Below are 18,957 nucleotides of genomic sequence, written 5' to 3'. Positions count from 1 at the left end.
CTCCTTTGAATCACACATTAAGAGTGTTACTAAAACGGCCTTCTTTCATCTCCGTAATATCGCTAAAATTTGTTCTATTTTATCCACTAGCGACGCTGAGATCATTATTCATGCGTTCGTTACGTCTCGTCTCGACTACTGTAACGTATTATTTTCGGGTCTCCCTATGTCTAGCATTAAAAGATTACAGTTGGTACAAAATGCGGCTGCTAGACTTTTGACAAGAACAAGAAAGTTTGATCATATTACGCCTATACTGGCTCACCTGCACTGGCTTCCTGTGCACTTAAGATGTGACTTTAAGGTTTTACTACTTACGTATAAAATACTGCACGGTCTAGCTCCGTCCTATCTTGTCGATTGTATTGTACCATATGTCCCGGCAAGAAATCTGCGTTCAAAGAACTCCGGCTTATTAGTGATTCCCAGAGCCCAAAAAAAGTCTGCGGGCTATAGAGCGTTTTCTATTCGGGCTCCAGTACTATGGAATGCCCTCCCGGTAACAATTAGAGATGCTACCTCAGTAGAAGCATTTAAGTCCCATCTTAAAACTCATTTGTATACTCTAGCCTTTAAATAGCCCCCCTGTTAGACCAGTTGATCTGCCGTTTCTTTTCTTTTCTCCTCTGCTCCCCTTTTCCTTGAGGGGGGGGGCACAGGTCCGGTGGCCATGGATGAAGTGCTGGCTGTCCAGAGTCGGGACCCGGGGTGGACCGCTCGCCTGTGCATCGGCAGGGAACATCTCTGCGCTGCTGACCCGTCTCCGCTCGGGATGGTGTCCTGCTGGCCCCACTATGGACTGGACTCTTACTATTATGTTGGATCCACTATGGACTGGACTCTCACAATATTATGTCAGACCCACTCGACATCCATTGCTTTCGGTCTCCCCTAGAGGGGGGGGGTTACCCACATATGCGGTCCTCTCCAAGGTTTCTCATAGTCATTCACATCGACGTCCCACTGGGGTGAGTTTTTCCTTGCCCGTATGTGGGCTTTGTACCGAGGATGTCGTTGTGGCTTGTGCAGCCCTTTGAGACACTTGTGATTTAGGGCTATATAAATAAAGATTGATTGATTGATTGATTGATGTTGCCGTATCCATAAAGCCGATATAGAGAAGTTTTTATGTACACGATGAGTTGGGTGTGTCGAACCCCTGAGGCTGACTCACTGAACCCCTAGGGTTCGATCGAACCCAGGTTTTAGAACCACTGGTCTAAGGATGCCTGCTCATTCAGCCAAGACACTGTGAAGCTTGTCCGTGCCGGCGTTCAGCGCCATCTCCGCAGTCCTGTCTCTTCATCTGCATCTCCTCCAGTCTCTCCATACGGACTCTGGTGTGGCAGAAACCAAACAGCTGGTCTCCATGGCCAAAAGGCTCCCGGGAGGCAGATCCAGAAGTTCACAAAAAAACACTTGTGCTGTTATGCTGATTAGTCAGTATGATTATAGCACAGGTGTTCCTTAAGCCAAAATATAAAAGGCCACATGAAATTGGTCACTTTAATTGTATCGGGAAGGTCTGTAGCGGTCAGAAAACCAGTCAGTTCTTGGTGCGACCGCTATTTGCTTCATGTAAAGCAAAATATCTTTGCACATGCACTGCAAAAAGTCAGTGTTCGAAAGCTAGAAAAAAAAAATACAAAAAATAGAGGTATTTTATTTGAACTAAGCAAAATTATCTGCCAATAGAACGAGAAAATTTGGCTTGTCAAGAGTTTCAAAACAAGTAAAATTAGCTAACCTCAATGAACCCAAAAATACCTTAAAATAAGTATATTTTCACTAATAACAAGTACACTTTTCTTGATAGAAAAAAAAGAGACCTTTTTGCTCAATATGTTGAAAAATATTCTTAAATTAAGTAAACGCTAGTGCCATTATCTTGACATAATGATATGCGCTCGGCATTACATTTCTTGAAACCAGCAAACGTATACTAAAAATGAGTTTATTGTTCTTAAAGGGGAACATTATCACAATTTCAGAATTGTTAAAATCATTAAAAATCAGTTCCCAGTGGCTTATTATATTTTTTGAAGTTTTTTTCAAAATTTTACCCATCACGCAATATCCCTAAAAAAAGCTTCAAAGTGCCTGATTTTAACCATCGTTATATACACCCGTCCATTTTCCTGTGACGTCACATAGTGAAGCCAACACAAACAAACATGGCGGATAGAACAGCAAGCTATAGCGACATTAGCTCGGATTCAGACTCGGATTTCAGCGGCTTAAGCGATTCAACAGATTACGAATGTATTGAAACGGATGGTTGTAGTGTGGAGGCAGGTAGCGGAAACGAAATTGAAGAAGAAACTGAAGCTATTGAGCCATATCGGTTTGAACCGTATGCAAGCGAAACCGACGAAAACGACACGACAGCCAGCGACACGGGAGAAAGCGAGGATGAATTCGGCGATCGCCTTCTAACCAACGATTGGTATGTGTTTGTTTGGCATTAAAGGAAACTAACAACTATGAACTAGGTTTACAGCATATGAAATAAATTTGGCAACAACATGCACTTTGAGAGTGCAGACAGCCCAATTTTCATCAATTAATATATTCTGTAGACATACCCTCATGTCAGCAGGCCAGGGAAGCTAGGGTTGATATTCTTCTCTTGATCATCTACGGGACGGTGTGAGCCAAGACATCCAGGGGGTTTAGCTCGCTCGTCTGCGGGAACAAACTGCCGCCATTGCTTGCCGTGCTACCAAGGACCTTAGTCCCTGAATGGCTCACACACTCCGGCAGATTCAATGGGGGTCTGGCGGCAGATTTCTTTGACTTTATCGTTGGAAATGCATCTGCTTTGAGTGTCGCAGGATATCCACACATTCTTGCCATCTCTGTCGTAGCATAGCTTTCGTCGGTAAAGTGTGCGGAACAAACGTCCAAATTCTTGCCACTTTCGCATCTTTGGGCCACTGGTGCAACTTGAATCCGTCCCTGTTCGTGTTGTTACACCCTCCGACAACACACCGACGAGGCATGATGTCTCCAAGGTACGGAAAACAGTCGAAAAAACGGAAAATAACAGAGCTGATTTGACTCGGTATTTGAGACAATGGCGGATTGCTTCCCGATGTGACGCCACGTTGTGACGTCATCGCTCCGAGAGCGAATAATAGAAAGGCGTTTAATTCGCCAAAATTCACCCATTTAGAGTTCGGAAATCGGTTAAAAAAATATATGGTCTTTTTTCTGCAACATCAAGGTATATATTGACGCTTACATAGGTCTGGTGATAATGTTCCCCTTTAATGGAAAGACAACAAGGGAAGCGCTTGTTACTCTCGGGGTCTCCTAGCCGCTCAGGCAAATCATATGGTCTAAAAATGCATTTTTCCATGGATAACATGACATCATCGCGCCAAGTGCGTGCTCTTTCAGTCAATTAGTGCGCATATATACAGCCCGGCCCCCGGCCAAAATTTTTTTCATTGTAATTTTGAGGAATTTATCTGAATGTGCATGAACTATTTCTGTTCAAAATTGTTTGAAATGTCAAATGTTTAAATATTAACTGTCAGTTTACTGTACTGTGCCAACTGTACTACTATATGAGTACGTCTTTTCTATTGTTTCATTGAAAATAAAACAGCAAAGTCCATTTGGCTGTCATCTGTTTTAATTATGAGACACATTTGTGTCAAAATCATGATTTTTTTTTTTTTTCATGCTTGAAATAAGAAATGATTACTTTAAAAAAGTAGTTTCATACGTGTGAGTGTTGATGACACAGCTTTGCAACAGTTGATATTCTAGTTTCAAGCATGTTTTACTCAATATAGGTCATCAAATCTCAGCAACAAGCTGTAATATCTTACTGAGATCATTTAGGACCAAAACACTTAAAACAAGTAAAACACTCTAACATAAAATCTGCTTAGTGAGAAGAATTATCTTATCAGATAGAAAATAAGGAAATATCACCCTTATTTGAGATATTTAACCTTACTTAGATTTCAGTTTTTGCAGTGTTAGCATTGTAAACACACACTTAAATGACGGACTTAAAGAGCACAACAGTGACGTGCAGTCACTAGAGGCAGGTGAGGCCCCGCCTCACCTGCCATCATGGAAAGAAAAAAAAATTTAAAAAAAAAAAAAAAAAATTAAATTGTTATATGTATCCAGTGATTATACTATGAAGTTTTTTTCCATTTAACTTCACCAGTTTTAGATCATTTTTATTCAAAATCGCTGAATTTTCACATTTGCCGTTCAAATACTGAGAAGAGACGGTGCGGTGAACAGCAGCCAGTTGAGGCACGTCACTCAGTGCCTCAACATGGATTCCGGACTCGGCTAACTGCTGGCCTGCTGTGCAGTGAGACTGTATTGCTATTTGAATTATATTATACATTTCCATAGTTTAGTTAGCTGAGGTATATAATGTACAGTGTATTTTGTCAACAACTGTATGTGTGTAACGTATTTCTTGTGCTGAGCGATCATAAAACCGCTGCAAAAGACGCACTGGCTGAGGCTCCAGTAGCCCCGCCTCCTGCACCCCCGCCGTAGAATTGTTATATCAACTAAAGCCCACACTTAAACTTTCCACGTGCAAGATTGAATCTATTTAAAAAAGTTATTTCATAAGAAGCCAAAAAGTGCAAAAACAATAATGTTCGTGTTGGAGGAGTTGTGAATGACTGCAGGGCCACAACATTAGGGTACACCTGCAGACTGCAGGTGTATCTAATTTACAACTCCTCCAACACGAAAATTATTGTTTTTGCACTTTTTGGCTTCTTATTAAATAACTTTTGTAACCTATTTTCATGGGCTTTCCTCTTTGTGATGTTAAGTTCCTGTTATGCGCTGTTATACAGTATATGCCTTGAGCTCTTATTTTGAAGGCGCTAAGAGCGGAAGTGATGACACGTTGCGGAGGTTTTTGAAAGAATGTAAATAAAGTGGTCCTCGTGTAAACTGGAGCCTCCGTGTTTGTTATTTTGTAGTTTCATACAATATAGGCGAGATATATAAACCCTCGGTTACACTTTTTTAAATAGATTAAATCTTGCACGTGGAAAGTTTAAGTGAGGGCTTTAGTTGCGGTGCATGGACTTAATTTGTAAGTAAAGGTAAGACCATAATAACGGTTTTTTTATTAAATGTGCTTTTTTGTGTGCTACAGTTTGTTTGTGTAAAGTTAAAGTTAAGTTAAAGTACCAATGATTGTCACACACACACTAAGTGTAATGAAATTTGCCGTCTGTATATGACCCATCCCCTTGTTCACCCCCTGGGAGGTGAGGGGAGCAGTGGGCAGCAGCGGCGCCGCGCCCGGGAATCATTTTTGGTGATTTAACCCCCAATTCCAAGCCTTGATGCTGAGTGCCAAGCAGGGAAGAATGCTGGTATGAGCTTTTAAACACAACAAGTTAACTGCTGCCAATCAAATGGTGAATAAGATACTCTTTAGGGTTCATATGTTTGTAAATCTGACTGTGATGAAGTCAGTGCCTCACCAGCCATCAACCTCACCGCACGTCACTGGAGCACAACAATAACAATGAAAACAAAACAACAACAACAACAAAAGACATGCGACGCAGCTGCAAAAATGCACAGCAACTGCACCAAAAAGACAACGTGAGTGTAAACAAAGTTGTATTGTCATGTGTGTGACTAAAAAATGGTGCCGAGAAGTCGTTACCCTCCTCCTGAAGTGTTTCCTTCTTTGTTTACATCTGTTTAGTCAACCTTGCCAGAGTGCATCTGAAGTTTTTAATGTCATTCAATTAAAGTTGGAGGAGGAGCAGAACCTTGGGGGGCAATATGTCACTTATGGGTATTATCCCGCCCTGCTAATTACTGAAGCAATGAACTTTAATTAATAGCCGAGCTTGCCGTGCATGTGTGTTTATGTGTGTGTGTGTGTGTGTGTGCGCTTGTAGCCCCGCACACCTCCTTTATCTGGAGCCATCTCTCTCCGACACATGCGCGCTTCCCGTGCACACGGGTTGACATTTTGCCGCGTGTCTCGGGGTCACCTGAGAAACTGCGACACTGCTCACCTGCAAGCAATAGCCGCGCCGTTAGCATTAGCATAATGGCCTCCCGGTTATCGGCAGCGTTTGATGGCTGCTCTAACAACCGGAATAACAGCAGTAACAGCAAAACAAAGTAAATGTAATGATGCAAATTTCCGGTTATACAGTATACCACAGCTTAATACATTAGTTATATATATATATATATATATATATATATATATATATATATATATATATATAAATATATATATATATATATATACACAGGTAAAAGCCAGTAAATTAGAATATTTTGAAAAACTTGATTTATTTCAGTAATTGCATTCAAAAGGTGTAACTTGTACATTATATTTATTCATCGCACACAGACTGATGCATTCAAATGTTTATTTCATTTAATTTTGATGATTTGAAGTGGCAACAAATGAAAATCCAAAATTCCGTGTGTCACAAAATTTGAATATTACTTAAGGCTAATACAAAAAAGGGATTTTTAGAAATGTTGGCCAACTGAAAAGTATGAAAATGAAAAATATGAGCATGTACAATACTCAATACTTGGTTGGAGCTCCTTTTGCCTCAATTACTGCGTTAATGCGGCGTGGCATGGAGTCGATGAGTTTCTGGCACTGCTCAGGTGTTATGAGAGCCCAGGTTGCTCTGATAGTGGCCTTCAACTCTTCTGCGTTTTTGGGTCTGGCATTCTGCATCTTCCTTTTCACAATACCCCACAGATTTTCTATGGGGCTAAGGTCAGGGGAGTTGGAGGGGCAATTTAGAACAGAAATACCATAGTCCGTAAACCACGCACGGGTAGATTTTGCGCTGTGTGCAGGCGCCAAGTCCTGTTGGAACTTGAAATCTCCATCTCCATAGAGCAGGTCAGCAGCAGGAAGCAGGAAGTGCTCTAAAACTTGCTGGTAGACGGCTGCGTTGACCCTGGATCTCAGGAAACAGAGTGGACCGACACCAGCAGATGACATGGCACCAGTGCGACTTATATATGTTTTTTTCCTTCTTTATTTTGCATTTTCGGCCAGTGCAACTTATACTCCGGAGCGACTTATACTCCGAAAAATACGGTATATATATATATATATATATATATATATATATATATATATATATATATATATATATATATATATACTGTATATATATGTCGAGGTTTCTGTGGTTTATCCATTATACAGTGCTCAATACCGGGGTAGAGTGGAATATACGTTAGGTCAGGAAACAAACACAGAGGCTATATCATCCCTACAAGCCTGTTTCGCAAGTTTTCCTTCTTTTCAGGGGATTTCCCCCTGGGGATTTTCCCCTGAAGAGCAGGTATCGGACACCTCGGTCTCCTTGGATGTATCCTCGCTCATCCATGCAGACTGGACACTGGCCGAGAGTTGGTGGGCGGCCGAGGGTGGAAGTTGGCTGTCTTGGTTGCTTTGTTGGGTCTGCTCCTGTCTCTGGCCATGCTCCCCCCCATCCCAGCAGACGGTGGCGTGGAACACCGCAGAGGCCACCACAGTGTATATGTTTTTTTTGTTGTTTTTTTGTGATACTTTTGTAGCTGTGTGTAAAAGTTGCTGGTTGCATCAGCTCTGCTCTTTTAATGTCTTTAATGTCCTTTGTGTTATTTGATGTTTCCCTTTTACACACATGTTTATGTGTGCTATGGCTATGAGGTTTTTTTTGGGGGGGGGGAAGGGGATAGAGGCACTGTCCGTAGACAACCTGTCCAGGCAACGTCCAAACCAACCGCAAGACCCCCCAAGGACCCTGAAAGAAAGCAATCCGAGTCTGCGTCAAATGGGTTAGGGTTAGGGTTAGGGTTAGGGTTAGGGTTAGGGTTAGGGGTTAGGGTTAGGGTTAGGGTTAGGGTTAGGGTTAGGGTTAGGGGTTAGGGTTAGGGTTAGGGTTAGGGTTAGGGTTAGGGTTAGGGTTAGGGTTAGGGGTTAGGGGTTAGGGTTAGGGTTAGGGGTTAGGGTTAGGGTTAGGGTTAGAGGGTTAGGGTCAGCTTAGGCTGATTTTTTATATTTTTTTTCTGAACTCCTCACCCCCACCCCAATTGTGCTAAAAATCTTATTAAAGTATTTCTGATTCAGATTCTAAAATACATACGTATAACGTTACAAAGGGAGAGCTGGGTCAAAGGACTGATGAATGCTGGATGGAAAAAATGTATTTATTGATTTTGGAATTGATGTCATGGATGGAAAAATCCAAATGAGTGACAAAAGAAGGGATGGAAGAGACAAGACGGAGCATGCAAGGCAGGTCGGGTGCGTTGGTTTTGGATACAGTACAGTGTAAAAACAGAATGGAAGAAAATATATACAGAAAAGATTAATTGGAGGAGAACTGGAGGATTGATTGTGGAGGAATAGATGAAAGAAATGTATGGAAAATTACAAACCCCTTTTCCATATGAGTTGGGAAATTGTGTTGGATGTAAATATAAACGTAATACAATGATTTGCAAATCATTTTCAACCCATATGCAGTTGAATATGCTACAAAGACAACATATTTGATGTACAAACTGATAAACATTTTTTTTTGTGCAAATAATCTCATTAACTTTAGAATTTGATGTCAGCAACACGTGACAAAGAAGTTGGGAAAGGTGGCAATAAATACTGATAAAGTTGAGGAATGCTCATCAAACACTTATTTGGAACATCCCACAGGTGAAAAGGCTAATTGGGAACAGGTGGGTGCCATGATTGGGTATAAAAGTAGATTCCATGAAATGCTCAGTCATTCACAAACAAGGATGGGGCGAGGGTCACCACTTTGTCAACAAATGCGTGAGCAAATTGTTGAACAGTTTAAGAAAAACCTTTCTCAACCAGCTATTGCAAGGAATTTAGGGATTTCACCATCTACGGTCCGTAATATCATCAAAGGGTTCAGAGAATCTGGAGAAATCACTGCACGTAAGCAGCTAAGCCCGTGACCTTCGATCCCTCAGGCTGTACTGCATCAACAAGCGACATCAGTGTGTAAAGGGTATCACCACATGAGCTCAGGAAAACTTCAGAAACCCACTGCCAGTAACTATAGTTGGTCGCTACATCTGTAAGTGCAAGTTAAAACTCTCCTATGCAAAGCGAAAACCGTTTATCAACAACACCCAGAAACGGCGTCGGCTTCGCTGGGCCTGAGCTCATCTAAGATGGACTGATACAAAGTAGAAAAGTGTTCTGTGGTCTGACGAGTCCACATTTCAAATTGTTTTTGGACACTGTGGACGTCGTGTCCTCCGGACCAAAGAGGAAAAGAACCATCCGGATTGTTATAGGCGCAAAGTTGAAAAGCCAGCATCTGTGATGGTATGGGGGTGTATTAGTGCCCAAGACATGGGTAACTTACACATCTGTGAAGGCGCCATTAATGCTGAAAGGTACATACAGGTTTTGGAGCAACATATGTTGTCATCCAAGCAACGTTGACATGGACGCCACTGCTTATTTCAGCAAGACAATGCCAAGCCACGTGTTACATCAACGTGGCTTCATAGTAAAAGAGTGCGGGTACTAGACTGGCCTGCCTGTAGTCCAGACCTGTCTCCCATTGAAAATGTGTGGCGCATTATGAAGCCTAAAATAGCACAACGGAGACCCCCGGACTGTTGAACAACTTAAGCTGTACATCAAGCAAGAATGGGAAAGAATTCCACCTGAGAAGCTTAAAAAATGTGTCTTCTCAGTTCATTGAATATGGGTTGAAAAGGATTTGCAAATCATTGTATTCCGTTTATATTTACATCTAACACAATTTCCCAACTCATATGGAAACGGGGTTTGTACGTACATGGACTGGAGGGATGGATGGACAGACACACCAATACACACACAAATACACACACCCATTACCTTGCCACTGGCTCTGTCCTGCCTCAAGCCCATGCTGATGTCTGCGTGTATTGAATCGCTTCAATCAATGGAGTCCAAGAGTGTCCAGTGAGCAAAGAAAGGCCACAGTGACTTATGATTATATGCACATATGGAAAAGTATGATCTGGTTCAAAATCAAGCACATGCAAAGTGCTTCATATGTTTTCGTCTTTGGAAGGGTCAAGGTTTCACTCATGCACTTATGGCAATATTCTTAGGGAAGCAGCTGCGACGTGATCCCACAACTGTCCTCGACCTTTGACCCGAGTAGTAAAAGTGATTTCACCACTTAAGAGCCAGAGCAGGAAGGAGAACGTGACCAATGAATACAACACAATGCATGTGCACTGCAAAAACTGAAATCTAAGTAAGATTAAATATCTCAAATAAGGGTGATATTTGTTTATTTTCTGTCTGATAAGATAATTCTTCTCACTAAGCAGATTTTATGTCAGAGTGTTTTACTTGTTTTACGGGTTTTGGTCCTAAATGATCTCAGTAAGATATTACAGCTTGTTGCTGAGATTCTATGACCTATATTGAGTAAAACATGCTTGAAACTAGAAAATCAGATGGTTGGTGTTGACATTTTTCAAATCGGTCGAGAAATGTTCAAGTAGTAACATGTTGAATTGAGAAATGGTACTAGAGAATTCATGGATTTTCGGGAAAACCGGGAACTTTTCCAGTTCAAAAAACAACTTAGTTTTCCGTCCTAATTAAGAGGAATGTTTTGACGGTGGAACGGTTGAAGTGGGTTGAAAAATGTGGGAGGAGTAGTCGCCAGAAAAAAGGGTGGAAATAGGGCTTTGGAAAGCCAGGAATTCTGGAAAATCCTGGAATTTTTTTGGAACTTGGAAAAAGGGTGGTTTACATTTCCAGAATGGTGGAACGTGTTGAAGGTAGAATGGTTTGAATTGGTTGAAAAATTTGGAAATGGTGGAAGTTTGAAAAATGGCCAATTCATTTTGAATGTGAAAAATGTCCCGGAAAACCTGGAATTCTGGGAAATTTGGGAATTTTTGGAATTTGTTAAGGAAAAGCCTGTGATTCCCGAATAGGCTAAACAGTTTGAAGTTGGAACAGTTTGAATCGGACGAAAAATGTGGAAGGTAGAGCTTGACAAAATCTGGAGAAGAAGAAGAAGAAGTTGTTGAATAACAAATAGATGTTAGAGTGTTTTACTTGTTTTAAGGGTTTTGGTCCTAAATGATCTCAGTAAGATATGACAGCTTGTTGCTGAGATTTTATGACCTATATTGAGTAAAACATGCTTGAAACTAGAAAATCAGATGAAAAATGTGGGAGTTGTGGAACTTTGAAAAATGTCCCATTGATTCAATTGGAATTTCAGAAAAAAATTGGGAATTTCAGGAAAAGAGGATTTTTTTTTAATGAAAAAAAAAATAAACAAAAAACTTGATTGTTCTAAATGAGTTGAAATGGTTGGTGTTGACATTTTTCAAATCGGTCGAGAAATGTTCAAGTAGTAACATATTGAATTGAGAAATGGTACTAGAGAATTCATGGATTTTCGGGAAAACCGGGAATTTTTCCAGTTCAAAAAAACAACTTAGTTTTCCGTCCTAATTAAGAGGAATGTTTTGACGGTGGAACGGTTGAAGTGGGTTGAAAAATGTGGGAGGAGTAGTTGCCAGAAAAAAGGGTGGAAATAGGGCTTTGGAAAGCCAGGAATTCTGGAAAATCCTGGAATTTTTTTGGAACTTGGAAAAAGGGTGGTTTAAATTTCCAGAATGGTGGAACGTGTTGAAGGTAGAATGGTTTGAATTGGTTGAAAAATTTGGAAATGGTGGAAGTTTGAAAAATGGCCAATTCATTTTGAATGTGAAAAATGTCCCGGAAAACCTGGAATTCTGGGAAATTTGGGAATTTTTGGAATTTGTTAAGGAAAAGCCTGTGATTCCCCAATAGGTTAAACAGTTTGAAGTTGGAACAGTTTGAATCGGACGAAAAATGTGGAAGGTAGAGCTTGACAAAATCTGGAGAAGAAGAAGAAGAAGTTGTTGAATAACAAATAGATGTTAGAGTGTTTTACTTGTTTTAAGGGTTTTGGTCCTAAATGATCTCGGTAAGATATGACAGCTTGTTGCTGAGATTTGATGACCTATATTGAGTAAAACATGCTTGAAACTAGAAAATCAGATGAAAAATGTGGGAGTTGTGGAACTTTGAAAAATGTCCCATTGATTCAATTGGAATTTCAGAAAAAAATTGGGAATTTCAGGAAAAGCGGATTTTTTTTTAATGAAAAATAAAAATAAACAAAAAACTTGATTGTTCTAAATGAGTTGAAATGGTTGGTGTTGACATTTTTCAAATCAGTCGAGAAATGTTCAAGTAGTAACATGTTGAATTGAGAAATGGTACTAGAGAATTCATGGATTTTCGGGAAAACCGGGAACTTTTCCAGTTCAAAAAACAACTTAGTTTTCCGTCCTATTTAAGAGGAATGTTTTGACGGTGGAACGGTTGAAGTGGGTTGAAAAATCTGGGAGGAGTAGTCGCCAGAAAAAAGGGTGGAAATAGGGCTTTGGAAAGCCAGGAATTCTGGAAAATCCTGGAATTTTTTGGGGACTTCTCAGTAAGATATTACAGCTTGTTGCTGAGATTTGATGACCTATATTGAGTAAAACATGCTTGAAACTAGAATATCAACTGTTGCAAAGCTGTGTCATCAACACTCACAAGTATAAAACTACTTTTTTAAAGTAACAATTTCTTATTTCAAGCATGAAAAAAAAAATCAGGACTTTGACACAATTGTGTCTCATAATTAAAACAGATGACGGCCAAATGGACTTTGCTGTTTTATTTTCAATGAAACAATAGAAAATAGGTACTCATATAGTAGTACAGTTGGCACAGTACAGTAAACTGACAGTTAATATTTAAACATTTAACATTTCAAACAATTTTGAACAGAAATAGTTCATGCGCATTCAGGTGAATTCTTCAAAAATGCAATTAAAACAATGTTGGCCGGGGGCCGGGCTGTATATATGTGCACTAATTGACTGAAAGGGCACACACTTGGCGCGATGATGTCATGTTATCCATGGAAAAATGCATTTTAAGACAATATGATTTGCCTGAGCAGCTCGTAGACCCCGAGAGTAACAAGCGGTTGCCTTGTTGCCTTTCCATTAAGAATAAATTAGTTTTTAGTATAAGTTTGCTGGTTTCAAGAAATGTAATGCCGAGCGCATATCATTATGTCAAGATAATGGCACTAGCATTTACTTCATTTAAGAATATTTTTCAACATATTGAGCAAAAAGGTCTCTTTCTTTTTTTTCTACCAAGAAAAGTGCACTTGTTATTAGTGAGAATATACTTATTTTAAGGTATTTTTGGGTTTATTGAAGTTAGCTAAATTTATTTGTTTTGGAAAGTCTTGACAAGCCAAATTTTCTTGTTTTATTGGCAGATAATTTTGCTTAGTTCAAATAAAATACCCCTTTTTTTATTTATTTTTTTCTTGTTTTTGAACACTGACTTTTTGCAGTGTGGTTTCATTGTATTTTGCATTTTAAGATCTTTTTTTGTCAGCACTCCCCGCCCCGCCTGTCATCATTGGAAAATGTTTTCTTGTCATCTAACTGATTTCTCACCGTTTTTTGAACCGTCCGAGCAGCAGAACAATAAGACCATAAAACATTGCTCGCAGGGTTTAACCCATGTTAGGTCGATTTGGAGACGACCTTTCTGTTTCCTGTGCTGAAATGACGAGGCCTGCTTGTGACTTGGACTGCTTGTGCATTCGATGCATGTGTATGTGTGACGTACTCTAAACATCAGGAAAAGTCATTCTGTCAACACCCATTCTGCTTGTCTGGTGTGGGGGAAGAACCAAGCTATGGTCCTGAATACCGGAGTCGGACATTGTGTTGCCTCATGCCCACATCAACACTGGGATGTCAGGTGACACTTGGACTGACCAAACTGTGCATCACTACCCTGCAACTGTATTTATGTGTGCTTCTTTTAACCCCGCACTGCTAAATTCCGAATTCCAAGGACAAAAAGATATACCCTATTTTCCGGACCATAGTCGCTTATAAGGCGCTCTGTAGATGAGCGCGTCTTGTCAGGTCTATTTTCATACATCGGATCATAGGGCGCATTAAAGTAGTGTTGCGTCTGACCAGACTCCCCTCCCAGGTAAGTAAAGTCTCTGGTCAATCCCAAGTTATTTCAATGACATATATGCTGAGTAAGAAGGATCACCAAGACAGAATAGGAATATTATCAAGTTTTACTGAAAGTTTCAGGAGAACCACCTAGACCAATACATTCATACCGGCTTTCTAAGTTGTTCTAACACTCAAAACGGAAAAGCCAACTTCTTGCAGCTCGATGAAAGCCCCCACCTGTCCGGAAAGGAACACAGCCTCTTTGTTCTACTACAGATAAAACAAAAGGGAGTATTCCATCTCCTACAGTGCAAGCCTTCAAGGTAACACACATAGTTTACTTGCGGACATAAGATAAAAAATAGTAAGAGTACAAATGGAAAAACACTAGATGTTTTAAACATGACTATGAGTACAGAAATAACTCTTAAACATATATGCATTCTCCTCAATAGTCATATTATTATTATTTTATCTCAATGTAAAAGACTTCCTTGTGGTCTACATAACATGTAATGGTGGTTCTTTGGTCAAAATGTTGCATAGATGATGTTTTACAGACCATCTTCAAGACGTTTTCTGACAGCCGCTTCAGGATGCGCCATTTTGTGGGCGGTCTTATTTACTTGGCTCACCTTCGACAGCGTCTTCTCCCCGTCATCTTTGCTGTAGCAGTGTAGCGTGCAAGGACGGGGGTGGAAGAAGTGTCAAAAGATGGAGCTAACTGTTTTAATGACATTCAGACTCTACTCCAATCAATAACTGAGCATCAATATCTTCTCATCCGTGGCTCACTAGTACAGTAACAATGCCGGAAATGTGTCCCGTGAAAAACCGTCCGACCGGAACTCTCTAATAACTAAAGTTCCTTGGGTGAATAATGTAAAGTCACTGCACCGGTATGTTTTAGCACTTTCATGACAAGTTTACTGACAAGATATAAGTAACAACTTTACACTACTTTATATTAGCAATGGCAACAGCGGAGGATGAATGTCCCATAACAAGAAGATAGAGAAAAAGAAGAAGATTGTAGACTACGGTGTTGGCACGTACTACAATAGCGGACGCGCACAAATTTTCAGGACTTATGCAGATCCCAAATACAGATCAGCAGGCACCAGAAGGTAAGAAAAATTGCCTTTGCATAATATTGCAAAACTACATTGCCTTTTCTGGACTTCCGCACCGATCCCAACACGCACCTTCAGCACCACCTAGTAACACTTCTCATACACCTTCTACACATAGTCACACTGTATATATTTGGCTTAAACACACACTTCACATATATTTATATATTTCAATAAACACGCTGTAAGCTAACCACGTCCCTGCCTCGTGCCGTCTCCTTATCCCACTGTACCGTTACAGTGTTAGAATAATTATGTATATATTATCATCATAACTTTATGCTTAAGGGCCATTGATATAAATTATTGTCAATGATGCTGAAGTGGTATTTTTGTATCTGTGCAAATATTGCCAGCCGACTTTATCAGTGTTGTGTCCAGACTCAGCCTGCTGACGGCCAAGGCCGAACACCGCCGTGACGCAGACAGTGCAGAGACAAGGCGATATGACCTGCGTCAACTAATTTTTATTTATTCTATAATCATATATTGTGTCTAACTGGAGTTGTCGAGATTACCCCCTTCCCTCAGCGACAGCTTCAGTGATGTAATAGGGCCCTTCCAAATAAATAGAGGAGGCACGCGGGCTTGACTTTTAGAACGTAGTTTGGATCTGTAACTAGAATACAGCCCAAAACACGTGTCTCCTCATGAGCGAAATTGAACTGTTGTCTGATTAATAGATGTCATCAGTGTTTGAACCTGACAACAGACAATACAGTGTGGTGCTTCATTGAGGCAACAAAGCATCTGCATTTGCCCTCTTAGGTTCTCTTGATGCTCCTCACAGTAAATTCAATCACGCAATGAAAAAGTTCACAATGTCTTAATTCCTAAAAAAAAGCTGTCCGACCGCTGGGAAACGACGATAATGAAATTGGGAAGTGGGCAAAAAATAAATCCACCAAAAACATAATGCCAGATTATACTAGTACCATTTTGGTAGCTCAGCAATAAAGATTATTGAGATAGCAGATTCAGAAGATTTAAGACTGATGTGAAGAGGCAGCGTAATGGACAGAGAAAGAGGGGATAACAGAGAAAGACATCTGTAACAGTTGTAAGGACATGGATTTACTGTCTTAATACAGTTACATCTCTCCCAAGGGGAGCGGCGGATTAGATATGGTCATTTCATCAGGCGCGGCCCAGTGGGGGATTAAGAAACGGCTCGACGGACGAAAGAAAACATAGACGTTGAGAAAGAGAGATTTTTTTTTTTTAACTAAATCTTTAAGATCACAGAGCATTTAGGAGTCGGATCCGGAATAAAGAATTTGTGTGTGTGTGTGTGTGTGTGTCACCAATGGAAAGATAAGAAGACCCAACATGACCCCAGGAATTGTGGAAAGGGACACAGAAGGACGTGTGAGGCTTCCTTCCTTCCAGCCGGGGTCACTGCCACACCAGCTGTCTCCGCACAGGGGAGTAGGACGTGCACATCCAAACGTACAAAAACACTTTTAGATAGATTTATAACTAAGATATTGATTACCGCGAGAGGATGACTTTAAAGGGTTTTTTTTGGTCTGTTGGTTTTCCGAAGAGAGGTTGCGAGAAGAAGGCACGGAGGACGCCAGCAGCCTCGGACATATGGCCGTCGCCTTCTTGATTACACTTCAGCTGGCTGGAAGATTACCAGCTCTCTGTGTGTGTGTCCTCCTGCATATGCTCGCATGTGTGTTTGTGTCCTGCAAGCCAGAACCGAGGCTGGCTAAAGATCTCTGCTTAACGACACTTAGATTGCAAGGCGCTCGCCAGAGTGTGTGTGTGTCACGCTTATCGGGCCTTAAGAAGGTCCGCGAGCTTATGCCAGGTTATTAGACGAGGACGGCAGGCGCGATTAAGCGTGTTTGTTAAGCGCTCACACTTCTTCAGCTGGTCTTCAGGGATTACTGGCATATTGAGTGTGTCTGTGTGTGCAACACTAAGATTACTCCAAGTCGAGTAGATTGAGCCGCCGGGTCAGAGGGAAGATGAGACGAGATCAGATAGATTCTGCTTCCTTAATCTCCCCGACTTCCTCTTCTAATGTGTGTGAGAGATTTTATATTCCTCGGTGCATTTGGTGCATGTGTGTTGGCTCATCTGGCGACGGTTTTCTTGGAAGGAAGCGGGTCCATATGCTACAAGGAGGCTGCCCGTGACCTCACAGTGAGACATGGATGTAGTCTACTAGTGTGGGGCAATGGGCGAGAGACACTGATACTCAGTGGAGGAGAACAAGCAACCGGTAGGCCAAGATAGAAAAGAGAGGTAGGGAGCGAGAGATGCCAATTACAGTGGTACCTCAGCCAAGGAGTACCTCAACCTAGGAGTATTTTGAGATGTGTCTGCTTGGAAACTCGATTTACGAACGGGCCGGCGGACCGACAGCAAGACAGGGCACGCCGGAGACGACCCCGAGATGGCGGTGAGGAGGCATGGCCGGTTGGCCAGTGGCGAAGCGGGCCGCTTGAGCCGCCGGGCTCATCTGGCTACGGTTTTCTTGGAAGGAAGCGGGTTCATATGCTACAAGGACGCTGCCCGTGACCTCACAGTGAGACATGGATGTAGTCTACTAGTGTGGGGCAATGGGCGAGAGACACTGACACTCAGTGGAAGAGAACAAGCAACCGGTAGGCCAAGATAGAAGAGAGAGGTAGGGAGCGAGATATGCCAATTACAGTGGTACCTCAGCCAAGGAGTACCACAACCTAGGAGTATTTTGAGATGTGTCTGCTTGGAAACTCGATTTACGAACGGGCCGGCGGACCGACAGCGAGACAGGGCACGCCGGAGATGACCCCGAGATGGCGGTGAGGAGGCGTGGCCCGTGGGCCAGTGGCGAAGCGGGCCGCTTGAGCCGCCGGGCTCATCTGGCTACGGTTTTCTTGGAAGGAAGCGGGTCCATATGCTACAAGGAGGCTGCCCGTGACCTCACAGTGAGACATGGATGTAGTCTACTAGTGTGGGGCAATGGGCGAGAGACACTGACACTCAGTGGAGGAGAACAAGCAACCGGTAGGCCAAGATAGAAGAGAGAGGGAGGGAGCGAGAGATGCCAATTACAGTGGTACCTCAGCCAAGGAGTACCTCAACCTAGGAGTATTTTGAGATGTGTCTGCTTGGAAACTCGATTTACGAACGGGCCGGCGGACCAACAGCGAGACAGGGCACGCCGGGGCCGACCCTGAGATGGCGGTGAGGAGGCGTGGCCGGTGGGCCAGTGGCGAGGCGGACCGCGCCGGGATCGACGCCGTAATAAATGTCAGGTGCGTGGATCGCCCGGCTGTGCACAATTGCGTAATCCCCTCTCTGTGTGTAAAAGGGCGGCAGCCGAGAACGACGGGGCAGAAGGAGTTGGAGAGCCAGCAGCACATGCAGCGCGGAAGAGACAGAGAGCGAGACGAAGACGACGAAGCGGCAGGCTGAAAAGCGAACCGAAGAGCGAGCAGGGAAGAGGAACTGAAAAGCGACCCCACGAGACTGAGTTTACTTGAAAAAATAAACAAAGTCAAAACTGCACGACGTCATGTCAGTGCTTGGTGGTCCATGGAACCCGGACGACAGTGAGAGACTCTCACAGCGACATTTTTGGTCTACAGATCCTCCTTTATCTTATTTATTTATTTCTCCAAGCAATAGTGGCTGCTGTTGGCAGGAGCTCTGTGCTCTTGTGTCATCCCTTCGTGTTCTTGATGTCTATCTCTTGTTTTCATGTGGTTTGTTTTGCCTTTGGGTTCGGGACGCTTCGGGACTGTGTGACAAGGGATGG

The sequence above is a fragment of the Nerophis lumbriciformis genome, linkage group LG23 (assembly GCF_033978685.3).
Source record: "Nerophis lumbriciformis linkage group LG23, RoL_Nlum_v2.1, whole genome shotgun sequence".
NCBI lineage: Eukaryota > Metazoa > Chordata > Actinopteri > Syngnathiformes > Syngnathidae > Nerophis > Nerophis lumbriciformis.
Note: the sequence above shows the minus strand (reverse complement) of the source record.